Raw genomic sequence first — 17,825 nt, 5'->3', positions numbered from 1 at the left:
TCTCAGTTAGCATCATACACAGATATTATAAACCAAACAGTCTCAGGGTCCCACGCCCCTCCCCTTAGCTGCCTCCTTGCTGTCCTCCCGTACTGCTAGGCCACTGGCAATAATACCATGATACCTATACTGAATTATTGAAGACCCACGCAGGATGTAGATATGGTTTCCCCGGCAACCATGCCTCTCTCCTTATGATATTTTATTAGTTTCCCATTCTTTTTATAGGATAAAACTATTGGTTGGGGAATCTATTTTGTTCTGCAGGTGCTATCCAAAGCAGACTTAAAGATTAAAGCGTTTTTCTTTGTGGAATAAATTCTACAATTCAGAACCGCCATCCAGTCACCATTATTTATTTCCACATAGCAATGACCCTCATAGCTTGAAGTTTTTCACTTACACTCTCTTTTATGCCCCCAATTTTATTTTTGCCCCTAGGTGACAAGTTCCAAGCACTCTTCTGGAGCCGAAAGAAAGCTAAATTTGAGATAAGGATGTAAAACTGTTAAAAGAATTCATTATGAGCACAGGGACGCCTATGTAAAATGCTGAAATTCTGTTAGCCACCTGATGCAACTGGGAACAGTGAATCCGGGATGGCAAATTCCATGTCATTCTCACAGCACATTCTCAACCGAGCAGCATAAGGTGGCTAATTCCCAGCTCCATCAGGAACTTGTGTTTCTTTTCGGGGGCTCTTCACAGTATTTGGAGCCTACTCATATGTCTCAATTTACTGTCACATAACTCCTTCCCTCACTGTTGACCTCCTAATTGTTAAACTCCATGATTTCCACTGGCCTTGACCCTCCCGTAGCAGACGCCTTAACACGTTCTCTCTCTTCCTCAGCAGTGCAACTCTCTACCCAGTTTCTTCTCACTTGCTCTCTTTGCCAGGCACCCTTAGTAGAGATCTCTTTTGCTTTTAAAAATTATTTATTTATTTGAAAGTCAGAGAGATAAATATGTCTTCCAATTGCTGGTTCATTCCCCGAGTGGCCACAACGGCCAGGGCTGGGGTAGGCTGAATCCAGGAGCCAGGAGCTTCATCCAGGTCTCCTAAACAGGTGGCAGAGACACAAACTCGGGTCATCCTCTGCTGCTTTTCCCAGGCCACTAGCATGGAGCTGGATCAGACGTGGAGCCCATACAGAATGCTGGCATTGCACACAGTGGCTTTAACAACTATGCCACAATGCCGGCCCCCTAGGCATCTCTTTTTCAACCCACTCCGATCAAGTGTTCCCATGAGTTCTGCTCCAGGTCTCTTCACCGTGAGAGCTCTGAAACGTCTAATTAACTCTTGCAATGCACATGTTTAGCTTCCCTAAACATGGCCTTCAGCCCTAATCACTCCTTTCCCACTGCTTTGGCTGTCCAATTGAAGGAGGACCTGGAGAGGCTCTCCCTCATGCCTCAGATTTAGCAAGTCAGTAACCTAATGGTTTGTATCCAGTGCCAACGTAACACATCACGTTCCATGACCCCAGCTAGTCCCAACTTGGCAAACTGTTTCCTACTCAAACTTTTGCTGAGATATTCTGTCCTCTGGGATCCTTCCCAAGAAATCAGCATTTTATCATTTATTTAACCATTGCAACTTGGACTAGGCTGCACTAATATTTATTACTACATGGATACACAAGGCTGCAGTTTTCCTCCACTAGGACATTTTTTGAAGATTTATTTATTTATTTGTAAGAGCTGGGAAGTAACTGAGAGAGAGAGAAAAAAGATCTTCCATTCATGCTGATTCACTCCCCAACCAGCTGCAATGACCAGGGCTGGGCCAAGCCAAACCAGGAGCCAGGAGCTTCATCCTGATCTCCCACGTAGGTGCAGGTACCCAACCGCTTGGGCCGTCCTCCACTGTTTTCCCAAGACATTAGCAAGGAGCTGGATTGGAAGTGGAGCAGCCAGGATTTGAACCAGCACCCATATGGGTTGCCAGAACTACTTATGGTGGCTTAACCCACTGTACCACAGAGCTGGCCCCCACTAGGATATTTTCAATCATCAATGGTTTTGTTGACCTATGTTTCTCCAGTGTTGAGCATTTGCCACTCAATAAGTGTGTACTGAATAAAAGAAGAAAAGGAAAAGAGGGAGGAAGGAAAGGAGGGAAAGAATGAGGAGAGAAAGGAGGGGTCTATTAACCCTCCTGATTTTATATACAAAAAAACAGGCTCAGGGAAATTTTAAAACTTGCATAGATCTCATGGCTAAAAAACGCATGGCCTTTTGTTTTCAAATGATCAGCACTTTCCTCCTATATCCCAGGAGCCTTGATCACCACTTTGCTTCCTGTCCTGCAGAAAAGTGGCATGGTCATTTTTAAAATAAACTGAGAAGGATAATTCCCTTGACTGGGACAAAGATTTTCACCTGACCTCTCCCAGTGCTTCTACAACTTAAGAGGCACAAATGTGTTGATCTCACCAGTCAGAAAGTCATCAAAGCATTTCTCAGACAAATCCTACAGGATTGAAAGTACTGAGGCATTTCCAACCCCATAACTGTCTTACATCCCTTAATCCCATGTGAACAAGTAAGAGATGAAAGGTTGTGGACACAACTCACACCTGCACCACCACCCTGGAGTCAAGTCACTGTTCCTGCTCTCAGAGCCTTCTGAGCTCCTCAGTCCTCAGCCCACAGAAGCATTGGACCCAAAGCCTGCCACACGGCCGAATCAAAGGAAATTACTGGCCGGTGCTGCGGCTCACTAGGCTAATCCTCCACCTGTGGCGCCGGCACTCCGGGTTCAAGTCCCGGTCAGGGCGCCGGATTCTGTCCCGGTTGCTCCTCTTCCAGTCCAGCTCTCTGCTGTGGCCAGGGAGTGCAGTGGAGGATGGCCCAAGTGCTTGGGCCCTGCACCCCATGGGAGACCAGGAGAAGCACCTGGCTCCTGGCTTCGGATCAGCACAGTGCAAAGGCCGCAGCGCACCATTGAGGGGTGAACCAACAGAAAAAGGAAGACCTTTCTCTCTGTCTCTCTCACTGTCCACTCTGCCTGTCAAAAAATAAAAAATAAAAAAAGGAAATTACTGACAGTTTCTGCCTGCACCCACAGCCCAGCCTCAGTGAGCCCAATGTATCCTCTCAGGTGTGGCCAGGCAGGCATCCTGATAAACCCAGCTCTTGCTACTCAGAGTTCTGATTGTGGACCCTAATTCCTCACTGGCAGAGGCAGTGGCTACCAAGGAAAGGGAACAGCACAGCGGGATATTCCCGAGGGCAACGGCCTCTCTGGAGCTCAGCACCAAGATGGCTTCTCCCTGCCACAAGCCTCCTCTGGCTCCAAAGACTGCCTCGGTCAGGCGGCTGTAGCAACAGGGGAGGTGCACAGCTCAACTCTCCCTTGAGAAGGTGCTTGGCTGCCACCTGCCAAGAGCATAGCCATGGGACAGCTGCAAAGTCTTCTGCTGGAACCTCAGTGCCCAACTAGGGTCATGCTCTTCCGTGGCAGCCCCAGGCATGACAGGTGTCCTAGGACTTGGGCAGTTCAGGCCAGTGTAGAATTACTCTAGTGGGCAACCCTTGCTCTGGCACTGCTCTAAGAATGGCCAAGACGTTCTGAAATCCATGCTCAGTTGGGCTGCCTGCCTCCTTTCCCCTCCCTCACAGACTCTGTACCCTAACCCCAGTGAAACTGGCACTCCTAACTGTCTCACATTCCAGGTAACTCCCACACAGAGATCCACTGGGCTTATGTCACTTACCTATGCCCCGTATTGGTTTTTCATTCTCCTTTTTTCTAGTTGGTGATAGTTTTGCTCTGTGCATTTTATGACATTTGTATCGTGTTTATTACTGTACATTCATTCATTGGAGGTGGAGTATGGCACAATAAGGGAGATTCAATGTGCTTTTCAAATACAACATCAACTACGTTTGCTAAAAGAGAAATTGCTTCACTAAGGATCATCATTTAGGCTATTTTCTAACCTCAGTGTGCTTTGTTTGGTATCTGGTTGTATATATTCATGGACACAGCATGGGCTCTCAAGGGCTATGCCTATTCTGCTGCCAATTTAAAATTTTCTAATTATCAACTCTACTAATTCCCTCTGGGCATTAAATTGTTGATTCTATAAAATGATATGTTACCAGCACAAGCAAAGAAGGTTAAATATAAACACAAATTTCATTTTTTTTTTCTTTCTTTCAAACTGCAGTCTACTTTTTGCCTCTTTATTTCATTATTAGTAGGCTAGAGACTTTCAATTCACATCTGAATCCCATGCATGGAAATAAGAAAGGAGAGCTCTTTGGTAGTGGGAGCAGAAATGAGAATGTTGAGGGGGGAAGAAAGTGGCAGGTTTCTCAGGAGTTCATTCTCAGCTCATCTTTGCAATGGAGGCTGTTGAGATTCCTCCCAGCATCCATTGTCAGGCCAATGCACCCACCTCTGGGCGATGTGAGTAATGGCTGCATATGACCCCTCGACCACTGCCCCCTCCCATGAAGAAGTGCCTTAGACTGGACTGCAGCTGACTCACCCTTACCAGGGCCACATCCAGTGACTTATGAGTGATAGAAGGGTATGAGTAACTGGCCCTTTTACCTAAAGTAAGTTCTTTCATCAGACCTGCTCTTTGCCTCCTATAAATTTACCTACAGCATGAGAGCTGTAGCAGTGGTCACACAACAGTTTGGGAGACTGGTAAGAAGATGGCATTGAGTCTGCATTAACTCACTTGAGAAGCAAGATTACTTATTCAATCTATTCACCACATATTCATTAAGGATATTCTAAATATACACCTCCACACAGTAGGGATGGTCCCTGAGCTCAGCATTGCTGGTAGAGTGTTCCAGTTGTCTAATGCTGAGAAACAAACCACTCCAAAACTCAGTGGCTTAAAACAAGGAGGGCACTTATTTTTTCCCATTAATCTGAAGCTTGAGCAGAGATTGGTAAGGACAGCTCATTTCTGTTTCATGTGGCATTGGCTGGAGCAGCTCAAAGGAGGGAGTCATGGGAGGGTTCTGATCCCCAAAATCAGACAGTTGATGTCGGTTGTCAGCAGAGCCACCACTGGCATTCCAGCTACTACACATGGCCTTTTTCATGGCTGCTGGGCTTCCTTACGGCGTAGTACCCCTGGAGGACCATTTATGACAACCTCAGAATTCTCATAGCATCATTGCTACCTCAGTCAGTGGTCCACCCAGATTCAAAGAAAGGAAACACAGATGCCTCCGCTCAGTGGAGTTACATCTATGTCACATTGTGAAAACATGTGGGATGGGGTACATACTGTTGCAGCCAACCTGGGAGAATAAAATCTTCAACAAGGGATACAACTACTCCAAAGCCATGTGACCTGCACAGTCCCTGGTACAGAGCAACGTGAGAAGTAAGAAAGCAAAGGTAGGAATGAGCCCATACCAGTGGGATGCCAGTGTGTCCCGCCTCCTTGGAATTGAGCAGAGGCCAGAGGGGCTGTGCTTTCCATAACTTCCATGAGGACGTATTTCCATGGACTTCCTCCACCGCTGGCTGGTTTCCCTTAGCTTTCTCAATCAGGGCAGAAATTGTTGAAGTGAAGAAAGTTCATGTCACAGACAGGGAAGGGAGGACAAACATCAAGGGAGATGAAATTTAATTAAGGTGGAAAAGAAAATGAACATCCTTGTTATGTCACCTCACAGACTGGCACAGACGGAAGGTGGTGCATTCTCCTGCTGTTTAGGATACCAATTGAGAATGTCTCATTAACCAGGCACATGTCTCTAAAGAAAGCTGAGCCACGGGGACCAATGTGATCAGCCCTATCAGTCTTCATACCTAGGCAGCAGGCCTGGAGCCAAGAAAAGAGATTAGAAAAGGATTGGCCCTCAGAACCAGCAGGCTTGGAGTTCAAATCGCTATTTTACCATTTGCTAACTTAGAAATTCTGGGATAGTGGCTTAAACTTTGAGTCAGAGTCAGCAAATACTTATTGAGTGCCTTAGCAAGCTAGGCAATGTGTTAGGCACGGAAGACAAAACAAAGCAGCCCTAAAACACAGAGTCCCTACACTCATAGAACATGAGTTTTAGAGATAAACAAAACGGTTATGTCAGTACTAGCAAGGGCTACAAAGAAAATGTTGTATAGCACGGAAAGAGCAAAGCATTATGGGAGGAGAGTGATACTGGCCAGGGAAGACCTGCTTTTTAAGGACTTGAAGGAAGGAAAAGAGGGAGCCACAGAGAACTCAGAGGGAGAGCAAACAAGTGCAAAAGGCCTGAGGCTCTCTGGTGCTTGCCAGGTTTAACGAAAAGTGGGAAGAGCCTCATGGAGGTTAGAGTGGATAGGGCGGGATGGGGGAAGGTGGGAGATGAGATTGGGACAGATCACACAGAAGGCTTCACAGACCATGGAGATGACAGCAAGCCTCATGGCGGGTGATTGGGTGGCATTGGGCACAGAAGTGATTTGATCAGACCACAGCACTCTCACCACTGGATGAAGAATAGGGAAGCAAGGATGGGAGCAGGGAGGCCAGTGAGGATTTTACTAACATAGTCCAGGTGAGGGGTAGCCTGGACCTACAGGCAAGTAGAGAAGGGATGTGATCCTGGTTATATTCTGAATACAAGAGCCTGGAGAATGTGCTGATGGGTCAGAAATAGTAACACCAATAAAAGAAGGTTGTGAGGAAGAAAGTAAAATGTCTGAAATACCTGGCAGACAGCCATCCTCACATTCCTACCTTTTTTTTTTTTTTGACAGGCAGAGTTAGACAGTGAGAGAGAGAGAGAGAAAGGTCTTCCTTTTTCCGTTGGTTCACCATCCAAATGGCTGCTACAGCCAGTGCTCTGTGCAAATCCAAAGCCAGGAGCCAGGTGCTTCCTCCTGGTCTCCCATGCAGGTGCAGGGCCCAAGGACTTGAACCATCCTCCACTGCACTCCCGGGCCACAGCAGAGAGCTGGATTGGAAAAGGAGCAACCGGGACAGAACCGGCACCACGACTGGGACTAGAACCCAGAGTACCAGCGCCACAGGCGCAGGATTAGCCTAGTGAGCCACGGCACCGGCCTCTACCTTCTTTTTCAAGTGAAGCAAAATCTGTACAAACTTGGACGGTCTGTGGGGAGGAGAGAAGGGACAGGGAGTCTCTGCACAGCAACTTTTCCTAGTTCCAGATTGTGCAAGTCCTCTACGCTCTGGAGTAGCCTGGCTAAGAAAAGAGCTGAAAATCCAACCCGATCAGCTGTGGAACAGTAACTGTTCTCTGGCTCCCTCGGGCCTTTGCACATCCCACTCCCACCTTTGCAACTCCTCCTTCGCCTTGGTTCTTGGTATGAGCATCTGCCTGGATCCTGGACTACTCGGCCTATGATGAGAGGCTCGATTTCAGGGTCCCATCCCCAGCTGCCTCTTCATTGTCAGAGACCACCTCTACAGCTTCCCCTCTGCTCTGGAGAAGGTCACCGTGCAGGACCGAAAAATCCATCCACATTACTTTGCTAAGGACAAAATGAATGTTCTTTCATTCAGTCTCAATTTAGTGTGCTCTTTCTCACATGCCTCCTCCCAACTGGTGAGCAAGAAAAGAAAACTAAATTTAGTTTAAGCTGTGACTCTTGGGTGTGTGGTTCTAAATTTGAAGACTCTGTTTAATAAAAATTTATTCTCTTTGAATTTCTGAAGCCTGCCTCATATCCTCCATCCTCTATTCTACAGGGTATTATTGGGTGGGAGGGCTTCAGGGAGTGGGGAGCAAAGTGGAATGTCTTTTTTAAAGTTATTTACTTATTTTGAGGGGGAGGAGGAAGAAAGAGAAAGAGCGCTCTTCCATCAGCTGATTCATCCCCCAAATGCCCACATTAGTCAGGGCTGAGCCAGGTCAAAGCCAGGAACCCAGAACTCAACCTAGGTCTCCCGCATGGGTGGCAGGGACCCAAATATTTGCTGCTTCTCATTAGCAGGAAACTGGAATTGGAAGTGGAACTGGGACTTGAACCCAGGAGCAGACATCTCAAGCAATGTCTTCACTCCCGTGTCAAATGCCCACCTCCCTGGAGTGTCCTTGAACTGGCCTGGTGCTCTCTGAATCTCCTTTGGTTCAGGCTGTGGAGGGGTTTGGCTGGGTTGTGCCTGGAGTGGTTTCCCACAAGGCCAGTTCCACTCCTTCATCCTGCAAGCGCCTGCTGAGACATGTCTGGCTGCTGTGACTTTGAGCCAACCTCTCCCAGCCTTTTCAAGGCTTTGCAATGCTCTCCCTGAGCTTCACTGACCCCTCTCAGAGTCTCCGTTAGAGTCTCTGCCAAATTCAGCCCTGATGCAGTCTCCTTGCCACTCCCCACGGCAGAACCTTTTCTCAGATCATCCATCCTGTTTTCCTGAGTTCCATCCAGGCAACTGTGCAACCAAAGGTGACTGGGGGATGCCAACTACCCCCTCACCGCAGTCTGGCCATGTGCTTCTTCCAGCCCCATGTCCTTCTCCCTTCTCCTTCCCCCATCTGCCAGGACTAGAGGAGTGGGCTATTCTCCCTATCTCTTCCCGATCTGCAGTGGCCTTAAACACAATAATTCTATAACCAAGACTGTAAGACAGAACTTTGGCTACATTAAACGAGAGCTAACATAGTTCAGAACATTTTCTATCCCAACAGACTGTCCCTCAAGCCTGTACCTGTCACCTCTCATCCCACTAGTGCTGTGTACAAAACAAGTACAAAACTGCAGGGCACTCTAAATAGTCATTTCTTTGTCTAATAGGCCTGGAGTTTGGCTGGGGGTCAGCTGATCGACTATTGGGTCCACTAGGGTGGTTCAGCTGGGGTGATTCTGCTCCACTTTCTTCTCTTCTCTGTGACAAGCAGTGTGAGCCAAGCACATTATTCTCAAGGAAATGACAGAGTTGAAGATGAAGCCCAAGTAACGTACAGGCATGTCACTAGCCTCAGCTGGCTTCATTGCTGATATTCCATTAGCCATAGCAAGCCTCATCATCTAAAGAAATATACTCCTGGGGCCGGCGCCGTGGCTCACTTGGTTAATCCTCCACCTGCGGTGCCGGCGTCCCATATGGGTACCGGGTTCTAGTCTGGTTGCTCCTCTTCCTGTCCAGCTCTCTGCTGTGGCCCAGGAGGGCAGTGGAGGATGGCCCAAGTGCTTTGGCCCTGCACCCGCATGGGAGACCAAGAGGAAGCACCTGACTCCTGGCTTCGGATCAGCGCAGCACCAGCCATAGCAGCCATTTGGGGGGTGAACCAATGGAAGGAAGACCTTTCTCTCTGTCTCTCTCTCTCTCACTGTCTAACTCTACCTGTCAAATAAAAAAAAAGAAAAGAAATATACTCCCTTGAAAGGAAAGAGTGCTGCTTATTGTAATGGGGCAGGTTGTTACTGACAAGGGAGTAAAGAGCTAAGATATGAACAGGAACACCCTGAATATTGACTATTTTAGAATGACTCTTCTATGACTCTTGTTTCCATACCCCCACCGTAATGATTGCCTTGGGCCACCTTGAGTAGTTATCACTGTTTTAGAATTACCTATTCACCAGTTTCTTTCCAGTAACCTATGACCTCCTTTAGGCCAGGGGCTGTGTTCCACTCGTCTTTGCAAACCCCAGTGTCTAAACATTTGTAAAGGATGCTATAGTGGAGTCTCCATCCCAAAGCCTCTCCTCTGTGGTATGGTATTCATATGTTTTGGGTGACATTTGGGAGCACATTTCTAATGTTACAAGTTACAAGTTGACACATCCCTATAAAAGTTTATATGGGAATATATCAAGGAGAAAACTAATCAGTGAATGATATTCCCCTAGACACAAGGTTAAGGGATTGTTTTATCTAAGTAAAGTTCAGAACACCTGTTGGTTTGTAGAAACTATTTCCAGTATCCTAACTATAAATGAGAAACCACATTACCCTGGTCCAGCAGCAGTCAAAATTGCTACTGTGAGGGAAACCCATAGTGTCACCCAAAGCAGACCTGAGTGTATCACAGTAGAAGAAGAGAGAGAGATGAATCCAGACCTGACACTGAACTCTTCACATAAATGATCCCATACTCCGTGGCATTCTCTATGCTCTTCATTCTGCTTCATTTTCTCCCAAATAGCACTTAGCACATGCATTATCTTAGACTTATTCATTGAGATGACCATATTGGCTTGCTCACTTGTTATCTATCCTCATAGAATGGAATGTAAGAGCCCTGTGTGGGTAGAAATTCTGTTTTGTTTATCACTGTACCCTCAGCATGCAGAACAGTATCTGAAACATAAAATAAACAAAATGAAAATGTGTCCAATAGATGAAAGACTGAATAAACTCTTAGGATGTTTTAAATTATTTTTTCCACTTATTGCCAACAATATACTCTCGATGTATTGTTCAGTACACACTTGCTAAATAAACATGTTGCTGGAAGAGTCTTGAAAGCAGGAGACCTAAGAGCTGTCTTCAAATATTCGAAGACTGTACTATGAAATAAGTGCAAGATTCTGTGGTTCCAGAAGTAGAAGTTCTATTAAGGACCAATGTAAGGAAAACCTTCTTGCCAAGAGGATCAATGCAGAGTACACTGACTCAGTAGGTGTGAGCTTCCCACCACAGGTGGCATAACAGGTTCACCCAAGCTACCAGTAGAAATTACAGAGTATTCTTGCAACAGTGACAGATGCTGGATTTGCTGGATCATTTTCAGCACTGAGAATTTATCATTCTCACCATCTCTCCTGGGCCTCCAGACTACATATGCATCTTAAGATCTGAACAGCTGGAGATGCCACTTCCTTTATATATCTGTCACTTGCAAACATGTTCTCCTGTCTAATCCTAGCTTTGACATTGATAGTCCTGTAGCTTTACAGAGGTCAGCTCACTTCAGGGAGCCATAGTTTACTTAAATGCAAAAGAAGGAGATTGGAGCAGGTAAATTAAATATCCCGAGAGTTGTGAGTTATGCATCTCAGGGCTATATTAAGGGCTTAACAATATTCTTGATTTAATTTAATTTTCATAGTTACATAAAGCTTCATACTGCAGGCAACAACACACTGCTACCATCCTCTTTTTCACAGATAAAGAAGCAAACACAAAAATGATGAGTAATTTGCCCCCAGGTCACAGGACAAGGAAATCCTGGGGCTGAGCTTGTCAGCCATTAATGATTACTACAACTTGTTGAGCTAGAGCTTGTATATTATACAAAATTGAGAAAGCTGCTATACTCTCTAATGCCTGGGTGGGTTCTTCCAGCTGTGGGAATCTGGGATTCCTCACCTTTTTCCTGATCCTACATACTTAAGATTCAAGTATTCACAATCAACCTGAGGAAGAAAGGAAAGCAGCATTACTCTATCCTGTCGGCCTCTCTGGGCTAAATATCTTCACATCCCCAGAAACCAAAACAACCCCATAAAGGTTTGTGTTCCTCAACTATTACCTTCTGTACTCCTGTCTCTTTAAGACTTAATTGCCATGTGGAATACTGCACACGCTGCACCAGGTTTTTCCAAACAGGGAGCAGAACCATGGGATGGGAAGCATACACCTAGCATCCCCATGTTACAGACAGAAAAACTGAACCTCATGAGGTTGGGTGGCTTTCGTCAATCATCCATAACTGGTAAATGGCTAAATCAAGACATCTGAACTCAGCATAACTGAGTCCAACAAGCCCATCCCTCCCTCACATGCCTGCCGCTCTCACTTGCAAATATTTCTCTGAAAGGAACAGATACAATAGTTCAATCCACTTCACTGATAATTTTAAGGGGATGAAACATCTCCTAATTTAAATTGTTGAGAGGATTATTAGAGATATCATTCTGTCTTTTCTCCAAACACTCTTCAATTCCTAACCCTAATGAGTGCCTAGAGCAATTATTGTGAAGAAATGCTAGAAAGTTCCTTCCTCTGATTAATGCATCAAAAATTAGCTGTTCCTGCAGTCATGCTGCCTGATCCAACACCCCAAAACTCAGTACCATTAGCTGTCATGGATATGGGTATGGGTTGGGGTGTTGTGACTTCAAACTACTGCATCTGGAGGTCACCTGAGTTAGAATGGACTTAGTCAGGGGCCTTTGTGTCGAGCTGTTCTCCACATGTATCTCATCCTCCTTGGGCCAGCTGGGTGGAAGATGCTCTTCACACAGCCACAAAAAACAAAAGAAAAGACTAAAGCACCCAGTTGGATTTTAAGCCTCTACTTGCATCAGGTCTGTTAACATCCCATTAACCAAAACATCTCTTGCGATCAAACTCCAAGTCGCAAGATAACAAAGCACAATCCATCCATAAAGGCGACAGGTATGTCGGCTTATTGGGGCTGCAATAAGAAAACACTACATACTACAGTGACAGAATTCATCCTGTCATAGTCCTGGAGCCTGGACATCCAACAGCAAAGTGTTAACAACTTTGGTTTCGCCTGCAGCCTCTCCCCTCACTGTCTTGCTGTGTCCTCAAACAGCCTGTTCTCCGTGCATGGAAGCCCTTGGTGTCTCTTCCTGTTTCAACAAGGACACCCATCGTATTGAACGAGAGCCTTGCCCATGTGACCTCTGTAATCTTAATTGCTTCTCTCAAGGCTCAATCCCCCAAACACATTTGCATTGGGAGCTGGGAATTCGACATGTGCATTTTGAGGAAACAATTTCATAAATAACATTGCTCTAGTGAATTATGAGTTCCTCTCCAATTTTTCTACACCCTAGAGTCTGGCCACAATTTAATATCTGCATCTACCCCTTTAGTTGCTATGCAACTTTAGAAAGATGACCTTTATTTCCTTACTTGTAAAATTGGAATAATAGTAACCAACTCTGGCATTTGTTAAAACGTAAATGAAGCAATTCATAAAAAGCACATATCACAACATTTTGCACTAAGTAATTGCTTAAGAAATGTTTGTGTTACAGCTTTTCACTGTCACGAAGTTCCCACCTTACTCACAGAGGCTATAAGGGCTGTGGCATCAGCCACGTGCCTCCTGCTAAGGACCTGGATTTTCTCCTACAGAAAATTTTATTCTCCCATATCCATATTCCTCCAATCTGTTTCTGCAATATGCTGACTCTTTTTAAAAACCCACTTAACATTTCTCTGCCAATAAATTAGAGGCCAGGAAAAAAGATGGTACACATTTGCCTTTCTAGACATTGTGCAGATGGCTTGTTGCCTTGGAGTCATGGCATGACTGCTGAGACCTCAGCTAAGTGCTTGGCGTTTATCTGCCATGTGGGAAGTCCGGGAGCTCAGAGAAGGACAGCTCAAGAATTAAGTAGAAGCCACTGAGAGGCTCAATTCGGAATTCTTTTGGAGTTAAGGTTGTAGAAACTGAGAGAACTTTATAGTCATTTCTCAGAACTGGGTTGGTTCTTTCTATATTCTGATGCCATTGAGTCTTCAGTAAAAAGATGAGCAAGTAAATAAATAAATCCCTGCTGTTTCTGACGTCCTCCTAATACCTTCTCAATGGACATGATTATCTAACTCCTCTCAGATAAATTCTTTCAAAATTATTCTTTTTTAATAGCAGAGTTAGAAAAAAAGAAAGAGAGAGATCTTCCATCTGCGGGTTCAGTACCCAGATGGCTGCAATGGCTGGGGCTGGTCCAAGCCACAGCCGGGAGCTCCGTCCAGGTCTCATATGTGGGTGCAGGGGTACAAGCACTTGGGAAATCTGCTACCGCTTTCCTAGGCGCCTTAGCAGGGAATGTATCCAAAGTAGAGCAGCAGGGAATCAAACTGGCACGCATATGGGATGACGGCATTGCAGGCAGCAGCTTAACCTGCTACACTGCAGTGGTAATCCCTCCAAAGTTACTTTTAATGATTGTATCCAGTGGTCTTTAAATTCTCAGATCTCATCCAAAATATTCATATCAAATAACTGGGCTGACGAACACAGAGAAGAACACCACACTTATGCTTCCTCAATTCTGCATTAAGGGACTTATTTAATGACCACAATATCCCTGAACAGTAGTTGATGTTTTCTCCTTTTTAACATAAATTAGAGTAAAACTTGTGGTTTTATGTAAGGCATAAGATATATCATGTGCATACGCCAAAAATAAAAATCAGGCAAAATGCTGAATTTAAAAAGACATTCAGCATCATTTCCATGCCGCTTGCCTCCCAAAGACATATAACATATATGGAAAGATACTAGGATATGGAAGAAAGCCACATACAGAAAATATAGCCCAAGCCAATTCTGATGTTTATAATTACAGACTAGGTCACTCCATCTGTAATCACACGGATGACCATCTGGAAAAGGGCCAATCACAAACATGTTCCAAACCTATCCCAAAGTTGGCAGTCAGTTCATGTCCCAGGGGGATGATGAACCAACCTTCTTTCTCCCTCCCTCCTCAGAATCATGGTAGTGGAGTTAATGAAAGAACATGGAGTAGGAATAATTGCATGTTAACCTTGAACAAGAAAACTGGGGCACTCTATTAGTAACTTTCCACAGCAGAAATTTTCTAATAAGTGAAAGGAAAACGTAAGCAAACACACAAGACTCAAATTGGCAGTCAGCTCCAGACTGGCTGGCTTCAGAGACTACCTGGGCCAGAAAAGCAGCAGCCACATATGCACCCTCTCATTCCACTGTCACCAAAGAGAAGAATGTGCCATCAGGAGCTCAAAACTGTAGCTGTGCAAGAACTGGCCCCCATGAAATACCCTTCCTTGTCCTTCTTAGTAACTGTAACTTTGTTAGGAACTAAGAATGATTATTTGGGCAGGCATTGGGCACAGCTGGTAAGATGCCACTTGGAATACCCACATGTTGAAGGACCTGTATCTGAGTACTGGCTCTGCTTCCAATTCCAGGTTCCTACTAATGCAGACTTCAGGAGGCACCTGCTCAAGTATTTAAGTCCCTAACATTCATGTGAGAGACTCGGAGTGAGTTCCAGTCTTCTCCCTCAGCTGCTGCAGGCATTAGGAGAGTGAACCAGCAGTGGGAAATCTATCTCTCTCTTTCACTCTTGCTCTCACTCTCACTCTCTCACATGCTCTCTGCCTTCAAATAAAAAGTATCAATCAATCAACCAATAAAAAGAATGCTCATGAAACTAATAAGCATCCCTAGCCACAAGGAACCCACAAGCAATAACAAAAAAAAGCAAACACTAGTGTCAGCTGCCCTAAAAACCCAACATCTCAGGGGTTTAATGCATTACAAAATCATTCTCATTGAATAACATTCCAATCTGGGTTGTGCATTCTACCTTCATCCTATAGTTACACAATCTGAGATGTCTGATCTTTAAGCTCAAAAGGAGAAAGCAAGAGGATCATGCGACATGATTTCAACAGCCAGGACTGAAAGTAGTGCACGACACTTCTCCCCTACCCCTTTGGCCAGAACCCAATGCTATGGCCCTAATCTAACTGCAGGATGTCTGGGAAACATTGAGGAGCACACAGCTACTGGTTGATTGTTAGCAATCCCTGCCATTGATACACAAATAAACAAAGACAAGACAATGAGTTAAGAACACATTTGAGTGATGGCATGGGCTTGATGATTAAGGGAGCAATAAATTCTTGGGCATGTCTAGAAAGGTAATTTTTTAAATATTTATTTATTCATTTGAAAGTCAGAGTTACACAGAGAGAGGAGAGGGGGAGAGAGAGAGAGAGAGAGAGAGAGAGAGAGAGAGAGGTCTTCCATCCAACGGTTCACTTCCCAATTGGTTGCAATGGCCGGAGCTTCACCAATCTGAAGCCAGGAGCCAGAGCTTCTTCCGAGTCTCCCATGTGGATGCAGGGCCCCAAGGACTTGAGCCATCTTCTACTGCTTTCCCAGGCCATAACAGAGAGCTGGATCAGAAGTGGAGCAGCTGGGTCTCGAACCGGCGCCCATATGGGATGCTGGTGCTTCAGGCCAGGGCATTAATCCACTGCGCCACCACACCAGCCCCTAGAAAGGTATTTCTTTAAAATTTACTTTATTAATTTGAAAGGGAGTGACAGAGAAAGGGAGAGAAAGAAAAAGATATCTTGCATCCATTGGTTCTTTCCCAAAGGCCATAACAGCCAGGGCTGAGCTGGACCAAGCCAGGAGCCTTGAATGCCATCTGGGTCTCCCATGGCATAGGTAACTGGTCCATCAAGTACCTTCCCAGGTGCATGAACAGGGCGATAGATTTGAGGCAGAGCAGCTGGGACTCAGGATGCCAGCATGTCAAACTGCTAGACCACTAGACCCCAGAAAGATTCCATCAGATAGTAAAGATATGATATGAGTGTTGGAAAGACAGCAAGATGAAGGTGAGAGAAAGGACAGGAAGTTTTAGGTAGAGGTATGGATGCATGAAATAGCATGGCAATTTTAGGGACAGTAGTAAGCTAGACATGTCTAGAATGTTGCAGGAATGCATAAAGTAGAGAGGAGATGTGAGTGAGACCTCATTCGAAGGTCAGATGGAAAATTTCACAGTACTAGAAAGTGTTGGAAGCTAACGTCCATACAAAACATCAAGAAGTCAATTCGACAAAGCATAGGCAGATATCTGGTGACTGTAGATGTTCACCAGTTAGCTGGGGATCCTAAGTTTCCAGTTTCCATGACAAAAAGGCAGCACAGTAACAACAATGCATGCAGGCTGCCTACATCCTACTGAAGACAGAGAGTGGATCTGAGTGTCAGACAGACCTGCACTCAAATGCTTACTCCACTGCTGTGAGATTGGGCAAGTTACTCTCCTAGTCACATTTCCTTCTAGAATGAAAATAGCAATGCAGCTGTAGAAAAATAGCTTGCCAATGAAGGACAACACTGCCTGTGCAGCTACCAGTATGACACCAGGCACTGTAGGCTTCCACACACTGCTAGCCCTTCCCACTCTTGGCCACGCCCCCTTTCTCGCCCTCTGCCTACGCAAGGGCTTTGGACCTGCCATTCATGGACTTCAGTTTCTTGCAGGGCACTTTCTTTCCACATCAGTGCCTTTGGGATCTGTGCTCATTGGAATAACGCTTTTTACGCCTTCATCCTGTGCTCAGACATGCCCTCTGAGCAAAGTCCCTGGATGTTCCCGGAAGCAGGGGAGCCCTGCTTGGAGCCGGCCTGACACTGGAGTCTAGAAGTCTTCTCAGATCCATTATCTCATTACATATTGACAATGACCCTCTGGAAAAGACAGCACTGTTCTCATTTTACAAATGAGGAAAACCGCAGGGGGATTTGAGTCCATATGTATTTCATTTCTTTTCATTCAACCAGATGATATTCTCCTCGGTTAAAAGGAGGGTCCTCCCACCCCCCAATTCCTGCCTAAAAAAACAGTGCAGGGGAGGAGGTACAATGGATTAAGCCACTGCTTGGAACACCCTCATCCCATATCCGAGTATCAGTTCAAGTCCCGACTGCTCCTCTTCCCATCCAACTTCTTGCTAATGCATCCTGGCAGGCAGTGGATGATGGTTCTTGTGCGCCCATCACCCACGTGGGAGAAAGAGGTGGAAGTTGTGGCACCTGGCTTCAGTCTGGCCCAGCCCCAGCTGTTGGAACCATTTGGGGAGTGATCCAGAATATGGACAATCTCTCGCCCTTGCTCTTTCAAGCAGAAGAAAATAAACATTTTTAAAAGAAATTTTCTTTCTAAAAAGGTGATATGGAGAAATGGAGGTGTTATGCCAGGAAATAAGATGGCTCTAAAATATATCTAACTAGTTTCCAAGAGAAAGTAGATATGCTCAAAGCACTAAGCAATAAACACCAAACTCCAAAGATAACTCACAGAAGACGGAGCTAGCATGCAGGGCTCATCCTAAGCTGAAATAAATCAGCCTCAGACTGTCCAGGCAGAGCAGAGGGGCTCTAGTGTCAGCCTGG

At 45.4% G+C, this 17,825-nt stretch overlaps 1 long non-coding RNA gene across 2 annotated transcripts in view; it reads right to left on the bottom strand.

Annotated features, from left to right (window-relative positions):
- The window catches only part of LOC138849411 (uncharacterized), a 410,778-nt gene that overhangs the window by 187,425 nt on the left and 205,528 nt on the right, over window positions 1-17,825 (bottom strand). Inside the window, exon 3 of one of the 2 annotated variants that reach the window (XR_016232148.1) lies at window positions 5,397-5,523. The exons of the other annotated variant lie outside the window; for it this stretch is intronic. This is a non-coding gene — a long non-coding RNA (uncharacterized LOC138849411). Of the gene's footprint in view, window positions 1-5,396; window positions 5,524-17,825 lie in introns of those variants that run through there. 2 annotated transcript variants of the gene reach the window in all.

This window comes from Oryctolagus cuniculus, chromosome 4 (assembly GCF_051225735.1).
Source record: "Oryctolagus cuniculus isolate XC-2025 breed Fujian yellow rabbit chromosome 4, ASM5122573v1, whole genome shotgun sequence".
In the NCBI taxonomy this organism is placed as follows: Eukaryota; Metazoa; Chordata; class Mammalia; order Lagomorpha; family Leporidae; genus Oryctolagus; species Oryctolagus cuniculus.
Note: the sequence above shows the minus strand (reverse complement) of the source record. Positions and strands in the feature narration are given on the sequence as shown.